Source organism: Eschrichtius robustus, chromosome 11 (genome assembly GCF_028021215.1).
Source record: "Eschrichtius robustus isolate mEscRob2 chromosome 11, mEscRob2.pri, whole genome shotgun sequence".
Classification (NCBI taxonomy): domain Eukaryota; kingdom Metazoa; phylum Chordata; class Mammalia; order Artiodactyla; family Eschrichtiidae; genus Eschrichtius; species Eschrichtius robustus.
The window spans coordinates 94,272,901-94,292,167 of record NC_090834.1 but is presented as its reverse complement, the minus strand read 5'-3'; the positions used below and the strand labels follow the sequence as shown (position 1 = coordinate 94,292,167).

Here is a 19,267-nt window from a genome sequence, read left to right as displayed (position 1 = left end):
ATTTACTGTTTTGTATTTTCCTAACCTCTGTGTCTTATCATGTATTCCATCTCTTCCCAACTCCACAGATACACATACATAGTTATTTTATCTCATTCTTCTAGATTCTTTAACTTGTTCAGAAGAGTTTGTATTCTTTCCAGAATATATGACAGGATGTATTACCTCTAATTTTCAAATAACTCCTGAATGTATCCTCCTTCCATAAGTTCTTTTAGAAATACCAGATACTTGTGAAATATTTAAACATTGGGAATTGTTTGTTGTTGATTAAAAAATGATTTATATGTATCAGTTTGGAAGCCCTATTCCCAAGTTAATGGTTTATTTAACTGCCATTTTCTTCGTTATCAATCATTAGCAAAATGTGAAGCATAGCCAGAGAGAAATAGGTTAAAATTCAAAATTTGAAATTTGAGAGATTTATACCTGGAATTTCAAACTCTGGACCCCATGATACTGATATCAGTAAAATTATAGTAGCCATTATATTGAACGTATACAAAGTACAGATGGAATCATAAGGCAATTTCATTTTTCTCTCCCAATTAAAATTTGTTCATTGGGACGAGTTCTGCTTCTGCCCCTAGATGAAAACTTTCTGGAAATATTTATGTAATTATAAGGCACTGTGGTAAGTAACTGACATATTCAAATTATATAATGTTGAAAAATGTGAACTTATTTTAATATTGAGATTCCTGCCTTGCCCCAACACAGGTCCGGTTTTGAGTAGGAAACCTGACATCACAGACTAGGGTATAGACACAGCTGTTTTCTTCTCTTTATTGTCACCTAGTTCTCTTTCCTCCTCCTCTCCCATCTGTCTACTCTGCCTACTCTTCTTTGTTGGGCCATGGTTAGGGAAAATAGGTAAGAGGGGACCAGAATAGCTTTTACTTACTTGGTACTCTCTTGAGTTAACATCAGCGTCTTTGGATTGGCCAGTCATTTGAAATCGACTTTTTTATGGTGGCTTTTCATATGTATGTGTTCTTTGGTGACCCACCCTCCTCTCTCACTCCCCACAGATGTGCCTTGCTAAGAGTGAGGATCTCTTCCCTGAACCATCACTGACTCCTTCCTCAGCCCCTAGGCATCCAGAAATACTTGCAGATTCCTTCTGGTAAGCTATTTACTTCTGCAAGCAAACCTCTTGCATAGGATCTAAAATATCTCCAAGTCTCTCTCATCAACTCCCTCAAATGTGTGAGCAACATTTGGTCTCTTGCCTCTGAGATTTTTCAGATGGGATTTAGACACCAGCCTCCTAAGTCTGCTCTACTGTGCCATCACAACCCTATCTTTAGTCTTGAGATGAGGGACAGGATTCCTTCTATAATCTTCTCTTTGGTGTTGTTGATGGTAAGTCATAACCCACTGACATTTTACTCAAAAACTTTCCTCTAATAATCTTCTTAAATCCCTTCTTTACTAAGCTGAGGGTTAGGATGTAAGACCACTCGCCCCTTCCCTTAGGACTGGGACTCATAGTATAGCTCTCTCCAAAGAAATCCTCTTCATGGCTTTCTCTGGTCCATTGATATCTTTGCTCTATATAAGAAGTTATGAGATGTGCGGCCACTTATGACTGCCTCCATTGTAAATTTATACTCTCTTTGGAATGTATCATCTACTGTGTCTTGGTTCCTTGGTGAAACCTCCATTTCAATATTCTTTCATTTATATAATAATACATAGAGGTTTAGTTTTGGTAGTGATTTTATGAAGGCATAAAAAGCATTCATTTTTTAAATTTAATAATTATTTGAGTGACTTATCCTGCTCCAAACATTATTCTACGCTCAGGAAGTAAGATAGTGAACAAGCTATGTAATGTCCCAATACTCATGAAGCTTATATTCTTCTGAAGGCAGGAATATAGCTTTTTTTTTTTCCAATGGATGGAATTTTAATTTAAAAACAAAAACATGGGAAAATAAAAAAGACATCTAAGAATACAGGAAATCTGGGATCTTTAGGGGATAAAAAGGGTTTACACAATGTGTGTGTGTGTGTGTGTGTGTGTGTGTGTACACATAACTATCAACGGAGTTATGCATAAACTCAAGTTGATTACTGTTATCACTATACAGCCTCATATAAGAACACGTTTTGGCCAGATTATCCTTCCTTTACTCTGTATTAAGTGAAAAAGGATGAATTAACCCAGGGCAAGTAACTTTTTGAAGAACATATCATTTCTTTTTTTTTAAACTTCGTATTATATACTGGAGTATAGTTTATTAACATTGTTGTGTTAGTTTCAGGTGTACAGCAATGTGATTCAGTTATACATATACATGTATCTATTCTTTCTCAAATTCTTTTCCCACTTAGGTTGTTATATAATATTGAGCAGAGTTCCCTGTGCTATACAGTAGGTCCTTGTTGGTTATCCATTTAAATATAGTTTTAAAAAGAGAAAAATAAATAAACAAATGTAATTTCAGAGAAGGGATATGAGCCACTGTGTGCAGGTGAGTAGGGGGTCCTTTGACAAATGTGTGTGAGGGAATATCAGTGAGAAAGTGACATGTGTACAGGAGTTATTCAAAGTAATTGAGAATGATTGAACCTACATTGTAGAATAATAATATATACATTTTAATATGCATAAGCACGTCTGGAGAACTATGAATAAAATGTGACGGAAAATCTCATACACATTTCTGGTTCTTCCTCCCTTGGGACTTGGGAAGAAACTCTTATGTCTTCTAAGGATGATTTTGTGATCTGATTCAATCAGGTTCCCCATCTTCCTCTTCAGTGGGTCCCACACAGCTGGCCTGCACTGGGATGTTTGTGACCTTGTAACAGGGCTCTTATTATATTTGTTGACTATTCTTAGTCTCTGCTAATGAGATCGCTCAGAGTTCGCTTTGAGTATCATGTCTTAATCACTTGATTTCTGCAGATGTTTCCTTTCTCCAAATAAAGTCTTCAAAATGCCTGCTGCTCTGTGCTCATTAACCTGAGAATGGCTTCTCTAACTCCAATTTGAACATTTTCTCTGACATCTGAGACTTCTGTCCTGATCAGGATTCTCCAAGCAATAACAACAGGAAGATGATTTTAGACTCCTGAGTGTGAAAAAAAAAAAATCAATGACCACATTTCCATCTTCAAGGGATTTTTCCTTTATGTAGAAGTATGGACTTCACTCTCCTGCAGTGTGGCATAATTAAGATCCACCCCAACTCCACTGTCTACCTAATTCCCATTTAATCATTTCATGCTCAGTAAGGTTTAGGTGACTTAAAGGTAACAAAATAATTAGTTAATGAGTAAATGAATGAGCAAAGAGATGAATATTCACCAACTAGGATTTTTTTTTCTTATATTCTTTTCCTTCTCTTAACCCACATTTAATGTGATACAGGTTTCATGACAAAGATAGCAGCCCTCATTTAAACAGACACAACATAAGAATGGGACCAAATGTCAGTATAAACATCTACATTTTTCCACATGTTGATGGATATTAAGTTGGTGACCTGTATTTCTAAACAATTGCCACTTTGATGGGTCACAGGAAGGATCTCTCAGATGCACAAATGTTCTAATCCAGAGCCAGAGAGCAGCAGTTCCTCTTCACTGTTGCCAGATTTCACACTCTAGGGAATGTATTTTCTTGGTAGGTTTTAAGCTTGCTCTAATAAGGCTATTTCTAAATACTGTTAGTTTTGGAATACCAAATCCTAAATTTTCTTTTGCTCTTAAGAGACAAAGGAATAAATTACAAACCGTAATTAATAAACTGAAAATTTAGTTGCAGACACATGTAGTTTTTGATGTTGAAATCATTCTGAAAAATGGAGCTTATTTAAAAATAAGCTTGAGAGGCACTTACCAGCAACAGTATTATGTAGATGATCTGGAATGGCTTATGGGAACAACTTATATTGGAACAGCCATACATAGGGAGTAAGGACAAGGATTTCATGTTGCTTTGTTCCTCCTCCCGAATCCAAGAGAATATTCTAGGCTTCTAGCCACATTCCCATAAAATGGCTCACTCAGTATGAAAATTTGGCCTTTATCCAGGGACTTCACAAACTATAGCACATTGCCATCTCTTGTCTCCACCTTCATTGAACTTCTCAGACACCCTAAAGCTCAGTCCTCTATCAGAACTTCAACCTAAAGGGGGCGATAAATTATACTTGACTTGAAATCATCATTTCTTCAAAAAACATAACTATAAGAATGGGTATTATTTTGATTAAGCCAATCTCTTTCTGTATTCAGAAGAGGTCCCAGGAGTAGAAAGGTAATCTAGAAATTATAGTTCTGTAGAAGTTTAAGTACAGAATACATGCAAATCATGGAGGTGGTAACTGTCATATAATTAGGTTCTGAAACTTTGTTAGACCTGTTCCCAGGGTGTCACCTTAACCTGAAGAAAATACAGACTCTCTGACATTCCAGGGTAGAACCTGAATGGTATACCATTTTCAGGGTATAACCAAATCACTGAGGTTCTTCTTGGATGCCCCAGGGAACTGCATTGGGAAAGAATTGGAATAGCCTTGTTTTAAAACAAGATTGGTCTAAATAAATAAATACATATAAAAATAAATACATATATAAATAAATAAAATAAGATGGGTCACTGGGCAGGACAGACTCTTGAAGTAAAATGAGATGAGGCAAAACCAACCATAAGGACTAGGACAAGGGCCAGACTAAAAGAGAGGATAATATTTTCAATGGTCTAAGAATAGCTAGGGAAGTGGAGGGGATCTCTTGACACAAATGCTCTTGCAGGCATGTGGAGCATGGTGGCAGGGAGTACAGGAACAGACGCTATTTGGACCCCTACATTGGAAGGTGGCAGAATGCAACATTTTGGTTTCTTTTACAATCATCCTCATATTCCTAGGTAAATATTCTTGACACTACCCTCCAGGAAAACCCCTTAATTTTCTAATTCTCTCCATTCTTATTGCTGCCACTCAAGACCAAGCCATTTCTCACATGCACTACTTATATACCACTGGTACCTTCAGTCAGTCCTCACACTAGCAGAGTGATGGTTTAAAAGTCTAAATAAGACTGTATTATTTTCCAATGTGGAATTCTCCAAGAGCTTGCAATTGCATATAGTATCAAAGAAATTGCTTTCCCTGACCTACCAGGCCTAACGTTCTGTAACGAGTTGAATGCTGACTCCCTAAAAGATGTGTTCACATCTTAAACTCCAGAACCTGTGGATGTGACCTCATTTGAAAAAATGATCTTTGCATATGCAATTAAGTTGAGGATCTTGAGATGAGATCATCCTGGATTATCCAGGTGGGCCCTAAATACAATGACAAGTGTCCCTAAAAGAGACACCCATAAGAGAGATGCATGGAGAAGAGGTCTATGTGAAGACTGAGGCAGAGATGGGAGTAATGTAGCCACAAACCAAGGAATATCTGGAGCCACCAGAGCTGGAAGAGGCAAAGGGGAATTCTCCCCAAACGTTTTTAGAGAGTCCTGATGGCATCTCAGTTTCAGACTTCTGGCCTCCATTGCTGGGAGAGAATCAATTTCTGTTGTCTTAAGTCATCATGTTTGTGATAATTGTTATGGAAACCAAAGGAAACTAATATACTCTCCATCCACATCTCCTACTCTTCTGCTTTCTCACTTTATTCCTACTAGACTCGCTTATATTTTCCCTTATTATTCTTTAAGTATAACATTCTTCTTGTCTGTTTGAACTGCTGTAACAAAATACCACAGATTAAGTATCTTATAAGCAACAGAACTTATTTCTCATACTTCTGGAGACCTGAACTCAGAGATCAGGGTGACATCATGGTCAGGTGAGGGCTCTCTTCCTAGTTGCAGACTCCTCATTGTATCCTCACAGGGAGGAAAGGGCTAGGGGTCTCTCTCGAGCCTCTTTTATAAAGGTACTAATTCCATTCATGAGGGCTCCATCCTTATGACCTAATCACCACCCAAAGGCACCACCTCCTGATCCCATCATGTTGGGTATTAGGATTTAACATATGAATTTGGAAGGGGAGTGGACACAAACATTTAGACTATAGCACTTCCTCAAACTTGGAGCATTTATATTAATTATTCTCTCTGCCTGGAATATTTTTCTTCTAGATCTTTTTATGTCTGAGTTCTTTCTTGTCATTCTTGAAATTTAATGTCTCTTTTTCAGAGGGGTCTTTCTAGACCAAATCCATGTAATATTTCCTATCAGTCGTTCCCTGACTCATCACTGTTGTATTTTTATTTCAGTACTTATCTCTATCTGATCTTTTCTGGTTTGCTTATTATCTGTCTAAACCTTAAAAAGTAAGCTCTATGAAGGGAGAGTTTGTCACTCTCTGACTCACTGCAGAATCCTGAGTGTCTAGAATTATCCCTGCTTTTAGGAAGCATTCAATAAATGTTGAATGAGATGCATATTAGAAAGACTTTCAGTGCTGGAGGGGATTAAGGTGGTAATTTTGGATATCTAGAAATTTAAGGAACAAGCCAGACCCTTAGTCATTGAGGGCCTAGGTTATTGGATATGTTCTAATAACAATGACTTAGACTCATGGAAAGGGACAAGAGTCTCATAAGAGGTTGCAAACAAATATGGAGGCATGATCTTGGGATCAAATTGGTAACATTTCCCAAAGTAATTAGAGTATAGATTATAAGCTATTGGAGTATAACATCAGAGCTAAATCTGAAACAATGATGTCATCAAGCCAAGTATGAGAATTAGGCTGAAGAAGATGGCCAGGATCTGTTCTGCCTATCGGTGGAGGTCCATCATCTACCATTAAATGGTCCTAAAGACTAACAACACTGGGAACAAGTCAGGTATGGGCAATAAGAGGCAAAACTACAACTCCCAACTGCTTTGGCACAGAGGAGACTTGGCCTTCTGATTAGCTGGGTATAATAATTTTCTAGTAAACTAGCTCTAGGGAACTAGATTCTTCCCAATAGGGCCAGCTTCAAATTAGGTTTAAATTTCCTTCAATATAGGTTTACATTTGAATGTGGTAACTTAAAATGATCCAATATGCTCTCAGTGGTGCTACAGCATTGTTATGGAAGAGAGACCATATCCCACGGGAGGCTGAAACTGAGTCCCCACATTATCTAGCTATGAGGGCTGGGCACAGAGGACATCCTGGATGATGCAATTATTCAGCCTTCCGTACCCTGTCTACCTTACCAGCAATTAAAAAGCTTAGTGAGGACATCCTAGTCCAATTCAGAAATTAAGGACTGCATATCATCTGAGGATAATGAATATCCTGTGAGTATAAAGTAAACCAGAAAGACTGTCTTTTAGACAAACAGGAGGTCTTAGAAGTCACTCTGTTAGAACCACCATCTTCGTGAATTTTCTACAGGTTGTCTAGTGTTCTAGTGCAGTATCCTTGGGGGGCCTTTGTGACTGTCTCATAACATTAGCTTAATGACAGCAGCCAGAGACCCGTGGAAATCCTATTTTGAGGCTTACAGTCATTTTAGAGTTCCCAGAGATAGGGTCTGTTGCTCTCCCAGGGCATAGCTTGTCTCCTAGAAGTGATTCAGCATTTTTCATCCCCTCTGACTTTCCCACAAGTTCTCTGTTGTTCTTGTTAGCTGCATATTTTGAAAATAAAAAACAATCAGGTTGAGGAAGAGACCTTCTGTATGTTTGCGTCTATGTGTATAAATGTGGGGAAAATATATAGAATGCCTGATGGCTGAGATTTTGTGTCATTTATCTTCACTTGTGAGGGGAAATGGGATAAGTCACTCATAACTGTGCCAGTCCTGGTCCATTCTTCATCACTACACTCATGAAGATAAATGTCACATTTACACAGACCACAACTATCCTGTGTCCTTTCTGACCAGAGATTTAGATCGGTTAGAGCAGGAGGTCGACCAGCTGCTGTTATTTGAAAATCAAGGACACTTGGTATGTGCCATCTCCTACTCCCACACATCTTGATCTCCAATGTGAAACGAGGATACCACTAGCAGCTAAGGAGATATTTAAGTAGCATATAGATTTGTGTCCATGTATATCCTTCAGATACTTCATTTTAATTAAAAATTATTTCTCGTGCATGCCCAGAACAGTGTTTCGCAGTGGCAATGTACTAGTTAATAGGAGATGGTCTTGATTTTCCCAAGGTGATAGGTGGTGTAATGAAGAGAATACTATGGGAAAAAATGATGACCAAATGGTTAATTATCTCCGTGAGCAAGTCAAGTGACAAAGGAGGAACTCAGAATAGAACTATGAGAAGTCATAATATTTGAGCAGCTATATTAAGAGAAAACGGTATGGATACCTTGATGTACCAATGGCTGTACCATTGGATTTAAGGCTATGGCAGAGCAAGTGGGTGACTTCTCTGCTCTGTGCTTGTGGACCTTGATACAGGTAATCAATAGACATGTCCTCTTTATAACTCAGTACTGAATGTGCTTATTCTGGCTTTATTTTTAATTACCCTCCCACAATTAAATGTTTGAAGTTAGAAGACTTTCTTTGAAATCAAAATATTGGCTCTTTTCCCCTTGGTTGGTACATAAATGTTTATGTAATGAGAAGTAAACTGAAAAGGATTTCCATAAATTCCAGAAATTTGATTGGCAAACTGAGCATTTCCAAAATCATTGTCCCTCTTTGGAAACTATTAGTTTCAATCATATGAAATTGTTGACGTCAACAGTTTTTAACTTAGGAAACGGCAATTTTATAAAGTTCGTTCTAATTGTACTGATTGATTATATGATTTAAATTCAGGGTGTACTTTCACTGTTACTTCTTTCTGTATATAACCAAATAAGCTGTTTCACTCACTTAGTCAAGAAATATTTATTGAATGCATACTATGTGGCAGTAGCTGGGCTGTGCATGCACATAAAATGGTATATAGTTCCTGTCCCAATAGGGCATGTAGTCTAATGATGCAGAAAGACACATAAGTACAATGTGGATGACCAACACAGTCGACAATTGCTCAATAAATGTTCTTCTCACTCTTCCCATGTGGAAGTAATAGTGAAATGTATTAAAGGAACACAAAAAAGGCAATTTCCTACAAATTTTGAGAACTTTGGAAGGACTCACAGCATAAATACCTCCTTCTCTCCCTTAACATGTTCATGTTAAAACATCATATCTTAGGCAGAGCACTAGCCTGGGGATCCAAAGATTTAACTTACTGTATTAATAGTTATTATATGTTAGCTTTTTAAACTTGATAACATTATTTAACTTCCTAATACTTCAACATCTCATCTGGAAAATGAAAAAAATATATATAATCTCTTCTGCATACCTCCCATAATTGTGAAGATCTGATAGGACGATGTATGTGAGAAGATGTTCCAATCTGTGATGTATAATAGAAGCAAAAGGTACCATTCTCATCACCATCTTTCTTGTTACCAATCTTGTTTCTATGGTGATATGTAAAAGGTCAAAGTGGTTTATCATCTTGATTTATTTTCCATATCCAGGCATGATCACATATTTGGGAACGAGTACCACATCCAGCACCAGATAATCATTTTATAAAAGTGGGTATATTTTTAGCCACTCCCCAAGTATTTAGAGCAGTGCTTAATAAACAATGAATGAAACTCTCTCAGATAATAATAATCATTCCTATTATCTGAGAGCTTACGATATGCCAGGCTTAGTGGCTTATGGCAACACCTCATTTCATGTTCAGAACAACCTTCTGAGGTTATCACTAGTATTATCACCCTGACTTTAGAGATGAGGGAATTGGAGTCTCAAAAGACTATGGGACTTGCCCAAGTCACAAAGTAACTACATCTAATGACAGAATTCATCAACTTAACTTCTGTAGCCTATCACATGCACAGATCTACTGAATTATCATCATTTCCATCTTTGTACTCTCCTTTCTGCTTGATAATCCCCATTTTCACCAGAAAAGTACTCAGAGAGGCATTCACATTTTCTGGGCTTTAGTTTCCTCATCTATCAAATAGGACTATTATGGGGCTCCATCAATAAACAAATCATTCAAACTCCATGTCTTCATATCGTTGGAGGAGACAGAAAATAAATACATATACGTACAGATACATATATAAATACATGTGTATTTTCTCTAGTTGTGAGAAGAGCGCTAAAGAGAAATAAAGAAGAATAAGGGGAGGGATAAAGATAGGTGGGGAAAGGGGCAGTTATATTTTAGGCAGTATCTCCAGGGAAGGGAGGTCCCTCTGAGCAGGTGACCTGGACGAAGTGAAGAAGCAAAGCATACAGGTATTTGGATGAAACATGGTACAGTTGCCATGTGCATGCATGGCTACAGGTCTGTCTGGGTGAAGAACGTTTCAGGCAGAAGGAAGAGCAAGTGCAATGTTCCTTGGTATATTTGAGGAACAGCAAGGAACCTGTGTGTCCAGAGTGGAGTAAGAGTGATAGTGGTAGCAGGATAGGATGAGAGACGGGGAGATGCAGAAGAAAACTCTAAATGACCTCCTAGGCCACTGGAAGCATTGTAATATTACTCTGAGTGACATCAGAAGCCATTGAGCATTGAGCAGAAGAAAGAATGTGATCTGACTTGCATTTTGAGAGGATTCCTCCACGGTGTGGAGAAAAGACTGAAGAGGGGCAAGAATAGAAACAAAGACACCAGATACTGGACCAGGTTATTGGAATCATCCAATTATTCAGAGAGATAATGGACTAGGATGTAGCAGTGGAGGTGAGAAGTATCGAGACTCTTGATATACAGGATTTCCATTGTACAAGCAATAGGATGTAAAGGTGATAAAGTATAGAAGTAATAGGATGCAAATTGGAGATGAGACCAAAAAATAAAGTTTCAAGGGGGCTTTGTCCTGAGCTCTTACAAGGATGGTTCCTGGAACCAGTTTCTTGGCACATGGTAAGAGGTTAAACATTTTTTTGAATGAATAAGTGACTGGAGCTGCTATTAGAAAAGTCTTTTTCAGGGATGGAAGTTGAGTTGGAATCAAGAGTTTTATTTTTGGACAGGTTGGTTTTTGATGTCTTCAAGTGGAAGTCTTGCATTAGCTGTTACATACGTATATTGCAAGTCTGCATTGCCAGCTGGAGATAAATGTTTGGCAGTCTTCAGTTTGTAGACGGTGTCTAAACTCACTATGGGATTCACTTAGAGAGTGGTATAGACAAAGGAGAGGTGCACTAACTGAGCCCTGGTGCACTGCAAGGTTTAGTGTCCTGAGATAACGCAGATCTAGCGATGAAGTTTGAGCAGAGTGACCAGTGAGGTAGAAGAAGAAGAGAGAGGGTAGTTTCCTAGGAGCCAAGTGCAGAGAGTGTTTCAGGAAGGACAGAAGAGTCACCATGTCAAATGTTGCTAATTTTTGCCTAGTTGAGAGTTGAGAATTAGCTACTGGATTTAGCAATGAACATAAACTTTCCACCTCCCACCTCTTCTTTACCCTCTCTACACACACTCATGGTTACCCACTGCCTTCCTCTCACATTGTTATAAATCCCAGGCATGTTAACTTCTAACTCAGATTTCATATTTCGTACTGATGGGTTGTTAATGGTTCCTGAAACTATGAGATTTAGGGAAACTTCATCTAAGTTTGTGTTACATGTTTTTGAAACCCAATGATGGAAAATCCACACATCAGATCTGAAATAAATGTTAATCATATTCAGTTTTATTTATGTAGTAATAATACTGTTCACTAGTGATGTATTGCTTTGAAGTTTGAGAAGCCCTTTTACTTAACATTATCTGTTCCAAACAAAACTATCTAATACAGTAAAATGCCCAGCTTTGAAGCTTACACCATCAGACTATACCACCTGCTAACGCCTCCTTGTTGGAGTCAACCACAGACCCACACTTCCCTCCTCCTTATTCCTTGAAGAGTTTAACACCTGCCTCCCTGATGTTCTCTCCAAACCTCCTCCTGATATAATTCTTGGTGATTTCAATATCTGTGTCAGTTGCTTGATCTTGATTGCTAATTTCATGGGCTTTTCCCATCTGCATTTGCTAGGGGCTTCCTCTTTGTACAGTTTGCACCAACTGTATGTCTAAGCTTGGGTTGGAAAGATCTATAGTTTGTTGGAATTAAAAATCATTTAGGTTACTCATTATGCTTTGCAAAATGCCAGCTCTATTGCTTTGCTCCAAATACTGTGTGACCCTCAATCTTTGGTTCTAGTATTTAATCTGCCATTGCCACAGGGGTGTTGGGAGGGGAATATTGGGGAGATGAGGGATGGGTAGGAGGAAGAAATGTTAGTATCTCTCCTGTTTCGGGATGTGGAAAAAAAATCCCAGTTAGAGTTTGTAGCAAATGCCTATGTCAGATTCTTAACATCCCATTTGATTTTAATAATACAGAGTGTTTCTTTAACTATTTCCTCTCCATCTTCAAAATACATGATCTCATTTGATCTTACGAGGTGGTTCTGAACAGGGCGGTGGATCAGAGAGAAAACGTGACTTGCTTAAGGTTAAGCGTCTAATAAGTCAGAACCAAGTGTAGACCACAGATCTTCTGACTCTAAATGCATTTTTTTTTATTGGCATTAAACAATGCATTGTTCAATGTGGCCAGTGGTTAAAATAGCTGCCTTGGCTTTCTGCCCGGGAGAGTGTTAAAATACAGTGGCAATTTGATAAATATCGTCACCAGTGTTGTCTGTGGTGATGGTGGTAGCAGCAGATCGAGAAATGTGCTGAATTGTTCTAATGGATGCTTTCTTTCCCCTTAGCTTGGCAAACACATTGCCTGTTTACAGCATAGAGACCACAACGGAGAGCTAGGTGAGGTGATGATTCATGCTAAATCTTTGCCACAATATGCTGAACACTACAGCGGCAGCTAACGTGAAGTGGCTCATTATACGCTGTCAAATCCAATAACAGCCAAAGACTGGCTTTGCTACAACACGAGCAACTTGTGGGTAGCCAAGCTACTGCAAACCACTGCTGAATTGCAAAAAAACAGGCTGCAAATGAGTAGGAAAGACATACTCATAGGCCCTGAGTCATATTTACAAATTTCTTGTAGGTTTATCTTTGCCACTTTAGAAACAGCCTTCATGGTCCCAGCTTGACACCAGAGATGATTCTCCTTGGGATCCTTCTCTTGTGAGTGCCTCTCCCTTCAGTCATATTTTATGGGCTAAAGATGATCTCCGGGCCATGGTGGCCCATAGACAGAGGTGGAAATGTGTGTCTCTTGTGGAAACATTCCTGAAGCTGCCCACCCTCCACCAGCCAGTGACGCCATTCGCGTGAACACATTTACCTTCTACTGTAGCACAGCATCTGTGGCTGGTAGTTCTACCTATAGAGAGAGAAGATTGGGAGGTAGGAGGCAGGAGCACTGCTTCCTTGCTCTGTGACTTAGGGTCATGTGTCTCTTTGTCTCTATTAAATTGTAAGCTCCTAGAAGGCAGGATCCTGGATTTATTTATCTATTTAGTCTAGTGCCTGTGAGCCACAGTTTCCCCTCTACAAATATCTATCAACAAAATTCATGTATTCCCTTCTCAAAGGTCCATAATTAAGCTACAGCGTAATCTCCTAGCCTCCCCTGTCCCTAGCACAGTGCCTGACACATAGTAGGTGGAAACTATGTGCTTGTTTACTGAAGGAACAAAGATATGAATGAGTCCATCAATCCGATGCTTCCCTGAGGCCAAGTTTAAGTCTCAGCACACCTCTTCCAACCATCAGAGACAGAAAAGTCAGGGCTTCCAATCATTCTTTGACAGACCACCAGGAATAATGCCCTCAAAGTGGTTGTTTATTTTGGAAAGCAAAAACTAATCTGAAACCTATTTTCTTTATTTTTATATTCAAATGCCTACAAAACAGAAAAACACCAGAGACCGATTCATTGCTCACAAATGATCTATGGGGTCATAATGTGCTTGCTCTTCCAGCTGTGCTGCACTTTGGTGCTATCCTGGGTTTAATTGAAAATATGCTGTGACCCTGGTTTTGTTCGCTGGGCATGGGGGAGGGGATAATTGGTACGAGGCCTCCGAAGAACTCCCTCTTAACGAATGTCACTTGGCTAATTTGGGGTTCGCCAGCGGGAAATAACGTGTGAAGTCCTGGAAGAACGAGACGCATTTTATTTGCCTGCAAGTCACGTGAAGCTAATGATTTATTTTAAAAATTAACTTTTTATTTGGCCATACCTGTTCGTTGAATTCTAAATGCTGTGAGGATGATAATAGTATTGTCCTTACAGCTTCATGTCTCATCATAATTAAATAAACAGCTATGAATTGCAGTCCAAAAAAATGTCTGTAGTTCCACTCTTAACTTAAGGGGTTTCCATAGAAACCGTGGGCAGCGAGTTTGACGTTTATTGGACTTGAGGCTATATGTAGCATTGACAGTGCTCTGTTTCCCTCTGCCACTCTGTGTATATGTCCTTCTCTTCCCTTAACCTTCACAGGCATCTCTCCCCCCTCGGTCCTCCCCTCCTCCTTTTCCTCCCTCTCCCTCTCTCTTATTAGCAATGAGGAAGTAATCTGGACTCAGTTAGATTTAACAAATGCAATAATACTAAAATGAACTCTGATACTTAAGTGTAATTGTGTTATTAGCTGGAAATGTTTTTCTTCAAAAACAAAAGAATTGAGAGTGAAGTTTACTAAAGTGGCACATGCTTGTAAAAAGGAACCTTTGGCTGCCAGTTGAAAGTCTGCAGTCGACGTATCATATGGCTTTTCCTTGATTTAGTTACCCCGGACTGATGTTTCTCTTCCATCATCATTTTCAGACTTCTAAATGGAACATATAATCATTGCACCAAGTGGGGGAAAGCGGGGGTGGTGGGGGGAGCTGGTGGTGGGGTGAATATTGGGAGATTGGGGTTGACATGTATACACTAATATGTATAAAATAGATAACTAATAAGAACCTGCTGTATAAAAATAAATAAATTAAAAAAAAAATCATGGCGCTGATCATGTTCCAAGAGAAAGGAGGAGTTTATTTAGAAAGAAGAAAACACACTATATATTGTGTACCTACTATATGTCAGACAATTTACTAGGTACTTTCATTTAGGTCGTCTTAGTTAATGCCGCAAAATTTACTGCCAGGCCATGTGCTGGAAGGAAAATGGATCTGGAGCTGGTGGTTGAAGTTCCGGCTCCATCACAGGCTGGCTGTAAACTCTGGATATAGTGTTTAGATACTCTGTCTTGGTTTCTCAAAAACAAATGAATATGACCCCTTCTAAGAAATGGGGTTTTATTAGGATTAGACATGATAATGCAGTCAGTACACCACTGTAGTGGTGCTTTTCTTCACCCCTTTATAAATGAGGAAAACGAGTTGCCAAAAGAGTGAGTCAGGTATCCAAAAAGTTACACAGCTAGTAGAAAGTGTGTTCATACAGTACAGTGATTAAAAGGGGTGGACTTAGAGGGATCTGAGGTCAGCTACTAATTGTGCGATTTGGGGTAAGTGACAAACTAACAGAGTATCTACTTCATGCATTTATTATGAGGATTAAATAAAATTGTGTATGTAAAGTACTTAGAGCAACTGCCACATAGAAAGCTGTGTGCTGTTTTGCGCTCTGTCTTCCTCTCCCCTACAACTTTCTGATTTGTTTTGTTTTTAGAATGAATTCAAAATAAAAAATGATCTGTCTCCTAAGTCTGTGTAATACTTCTGGTTTTAAATTATCTCACGATTCATAAAGTATCTCAAGTTATCCTGATAACAGGGACTTCCCTGGTGGCACAGTGGTTAAGAATCCGCCTGCCAATGCAGGAGACACGGGTTTGAGCCCTGGTCCGGGAGGATCCCACATGCTGCAGAGCAACTAAGCCCGTGAGCCACAACTACTGAGCCTGTGCTCCAGAGCCCGTGAGCCACGACTACTGAGCCCGTGTGCCACAACTACTGAAGCCCGCACACCTAGAACCCATGTTCCGCAACAAGAGAAGCCAACGCAATGAGAAGCCCACGCACCACAACGAAGAGTAGCCCCCGCTCACCACAATTAGAGAAAGCCCTGGGTGCAGCAATGAAGACCCAACGCAACCAAAAAATAAATTAAAAAATTAAAATAAAAAAAGTTATCCTGATAACAATAAGGAAAGACAGATAATATCACATCCATTTTATAGGTTGGGAGAAATGAGATTCAGAGTTGTTATTTACAAGATCTCCGTATAGTGAATGAGGAAATGGAGTTTTTACCTAGTTCCCTAGGGTTCTTTTTATAATTAAAATTCTCAAAGTCTATTCTTCTTAATTTGGGTCCCATGTTCATGAGTTTTAAAGCCTAAACCCAGCTAATTCTAACTCACCATCTAATAAATGGTGAGAGGAGGAACACTTTAGCAGGGAAAGAGGAAGAAAAATAAGGAGAGGGTAACTGCAAGGTCTGCAGACTGTTTTCAGGTCATTCTCCCAGGATCCGAAGGGGCCTGCAGAAATACAATCCTCAGTCCCAGGCACAGATAAGGAATTGATTTTGCACAGCAATGTCCTTCAGTGTTGCTGGTTAGAAAAAAGGGCGTGTGTAGAAAAAAATGCAAAAGAAGCCAGGTATCAGTCAGAGCTGTTGGTGGTTACCTAGTGAGTTCAGAAGTGCATATACAGCTGGGACAAGAGTGTGATGGGACAGGATTGCTGGAGAGAGTGATCTTTACTCTCCCTTCCCCACACACATGTCCACATGCACTCGCATGTATTCAAGACTAAACAGAACAAACATTTCTTTGATATATAATCATTGTATGGCTTCAGAGAGCTCACACCAGGAGCTCTGCCGTTTTTATTTGTTGTGTGCTTATGCTTGTTTTATGACTAGAATATTCGTTCTGTGTTGTCTTTGGAAGAATCCCTTTAAGTCCCTTTCTCCATTTTGTGAGTGTTAGTTTAGTTAAAACTAAACAAAATAATCCCTGAAGTCACTTAGCTAGACACACAGAAATAGCAGTAGATCACAGTGTGCTGAAACCATAAGGACAAGTAATGGCGCCACAGAAAACCCCTCTGTGTTGTGGAACTCCCTCTCCTGCTCAGGATTCCTCATGTATGTTACAGGACACGTGGCACTGTTGCCAAATTGGCGGAACTTAATCTCTTATTTCTTAGGTGAAAGTGAATTATAAATAGAAATTTTAATATTTTTCTTTCATGTCCTAATAGATCATCCTGGTAGCTTTGGGATTGAGGAGAGTGGGTAAGAAAAAGAATCTCTCCACGTGCTCTGGAAGAGGGTCAACAAACTTTTTCTATAGGGGGCCAAAGAGTAAGTATTTTGGCTTTGCAAGCCATATAGTTTAGCACCCCTATACAATTTGGCACATTAACGTGAAAGCAGCCATAGGAAATACAGACACAAATGGGTGTGGTAGTGTTCTGATAAAACTTTATTGACAAAAACAAACGCTGGGCCAAATTTTGCCTGTGAGCAGTTGTTTGCCAACTACTGATCTTAGAGTTTGACCTACATCTCCACCCACATTCTGTTTCTGCTCACGTGGCAGCTACATTTAAAAGATGGGACTGGGAAGTGTGAGAGTGACAACCATATCATAATTGCCCTCATCTGTGGACTTTACTCTTGGTCATACTTATTTTTGAATCAACTTTATCTTTCCAGTATTCCTTTGGCATAGTAAGAGCACATATTCTGTCTTCACTTTACAGAGGGCGCAGAAAGTTTAAGTGGCTTGTATCAGGTGTCACCCTGCATCTATAATATCTATATTGGAATATGACGGTCAGCCCTGTGTTTTTTCAGTTGGACTATTCTTTCTAAAATGCATTCTTTAGAGAACAAAGGAAGATGGTGGGAGAAATAACTGAGAAGCAATTTTCATTATCTAAACCAAAAACAAGTAGTTAAGTAATGGCTTAAACAGGGAGGCTTCCCTACTTTCTTATCCCATCGAGACACCATAGGGGATCCCGTTCTTTATTGCTTTTCATGTATATTCCTGAGTTTTTTCCATGGTATATTTTTGGAAATGATGCACTGTAGGCAAATGAATACAGGGAGTTTTGGCTTTGTGCAGTACTGTGCTAACGGAAGCTTGTGCATGCTGGAAACAAGTCCTCATTTTGCAAGGTTCCATGGTAACTGAGAGCAAATCAGTTATAAAAGAACTGTGCAAAAAAGAGGACGTGGTTTCGGTATGCATGACCTCTGGTTAACAAGCCCAGAGCAAAATGAGGACTCCTTAAGTAAATAAGTAAGGATCCCATTTCCAAATGTCTGCATTTGCCATATAATTCCCTCTTTTGTGGTCATTAGGGGGAAACAAAGAAATCGCTGAGTACAGTCATTTCCATTATCTGACATGTCATCAGCAAGGTTTCCTCATTATGCAATGTTAACAGTGTTGAGGTTACTTGAAACCAGTTCCAGGTCCAATTAGGAGGCCATCCCTGCTATCTGCATTCTGATTAAATGACATTGCCTGGAAGTCAGAGAGTCTACTCTGTTTCCTCCCCTTGCTCAGAACTCATAAACACAGACTCAAAGAGTTTCCTTATCAGGTTTTTCTGGGTCATTTGGGTGAATTTATTAAACTCTTAAATCATGCTGAAAACTGGAAGGCGGTGGCCCCGAGATCTTCAGTAGGAGCCAGGACCAGATGTATAGGACTTGCTCTGATGTTTTAGATAGTCCAAAATATACAGAAGAGAAAGCAGCCAATGAGGGGTCAGGAATCAGGGGAGTTGGTGAAGTGTAAAGGGAGTCTCACCAAGTTAAGGGTTGCAGACCAGAGATAGGAAATCATGCCATCATGTCAGGCTGTATTTTAGGTAAAAAGCAGAGCTTAGCCCAGGCCTTCGTTTTTTCAAACCTCAATTATTGAAATAATTTTGTAGTTGACCTTCAGGTCTCAGAGTGCCCTCTTTCCTCTCCATACCCCATATTATTGAAAATTTGCTTTTCCTTAAATACTCTTCTCACTGTCCTATTCCCTTCCAACAAAAGGAGAAAAATCAAGTCCCTACAACCCATCCCGGAATCAATATAGAATTTCCATTTCTTTGGTCTATTTTTCATAGTCTGGTGCTGTTTTACTTATCCTACCTTATCCCACAGGTTTTCAGTATATATTCCTAGTAGAAATCAGGTCGTGCATCTCTTTGCCCTATGCTCATACTCACTGCCATATATTTCCCACCTACCACATGCCTGTTTCCAATAAACTCTTTCCTCTCTCTCCCTCTCTCTCCCTCTCTCTCTTCCCCCTCTCTCTCTTCCTCTCTCCCTCTTTCTCCCTCTCTCTCTCTCTCCCTCT

The 19,267-nt window shown here is 39.3% G+C and overlaps 1 protein-coding gene across 1 annotated transcript in view; it reads left to right on the top strand.

Moving 5' to 3' along the window:
- The first annotated feature begins 1,051 nt into the window (after positions 1 to 1,051).
- LRRC4C (leucine rich repeat containing 4C) overlaps positions 1,052 to 19,267 on the top strand; it is a 35,077-nt gene continuing 16,861 nt past the window's right edge. Inside the window, exon 1 of the mRNA XM_068555494.1 lies at positions 1,052 to 1,126. The gene's annotated coding sequence lies outside the window, so the exon portion shown is untranslated. The remainder of the gene's footprint in view (positions 1,127 to 19,267) is intronic.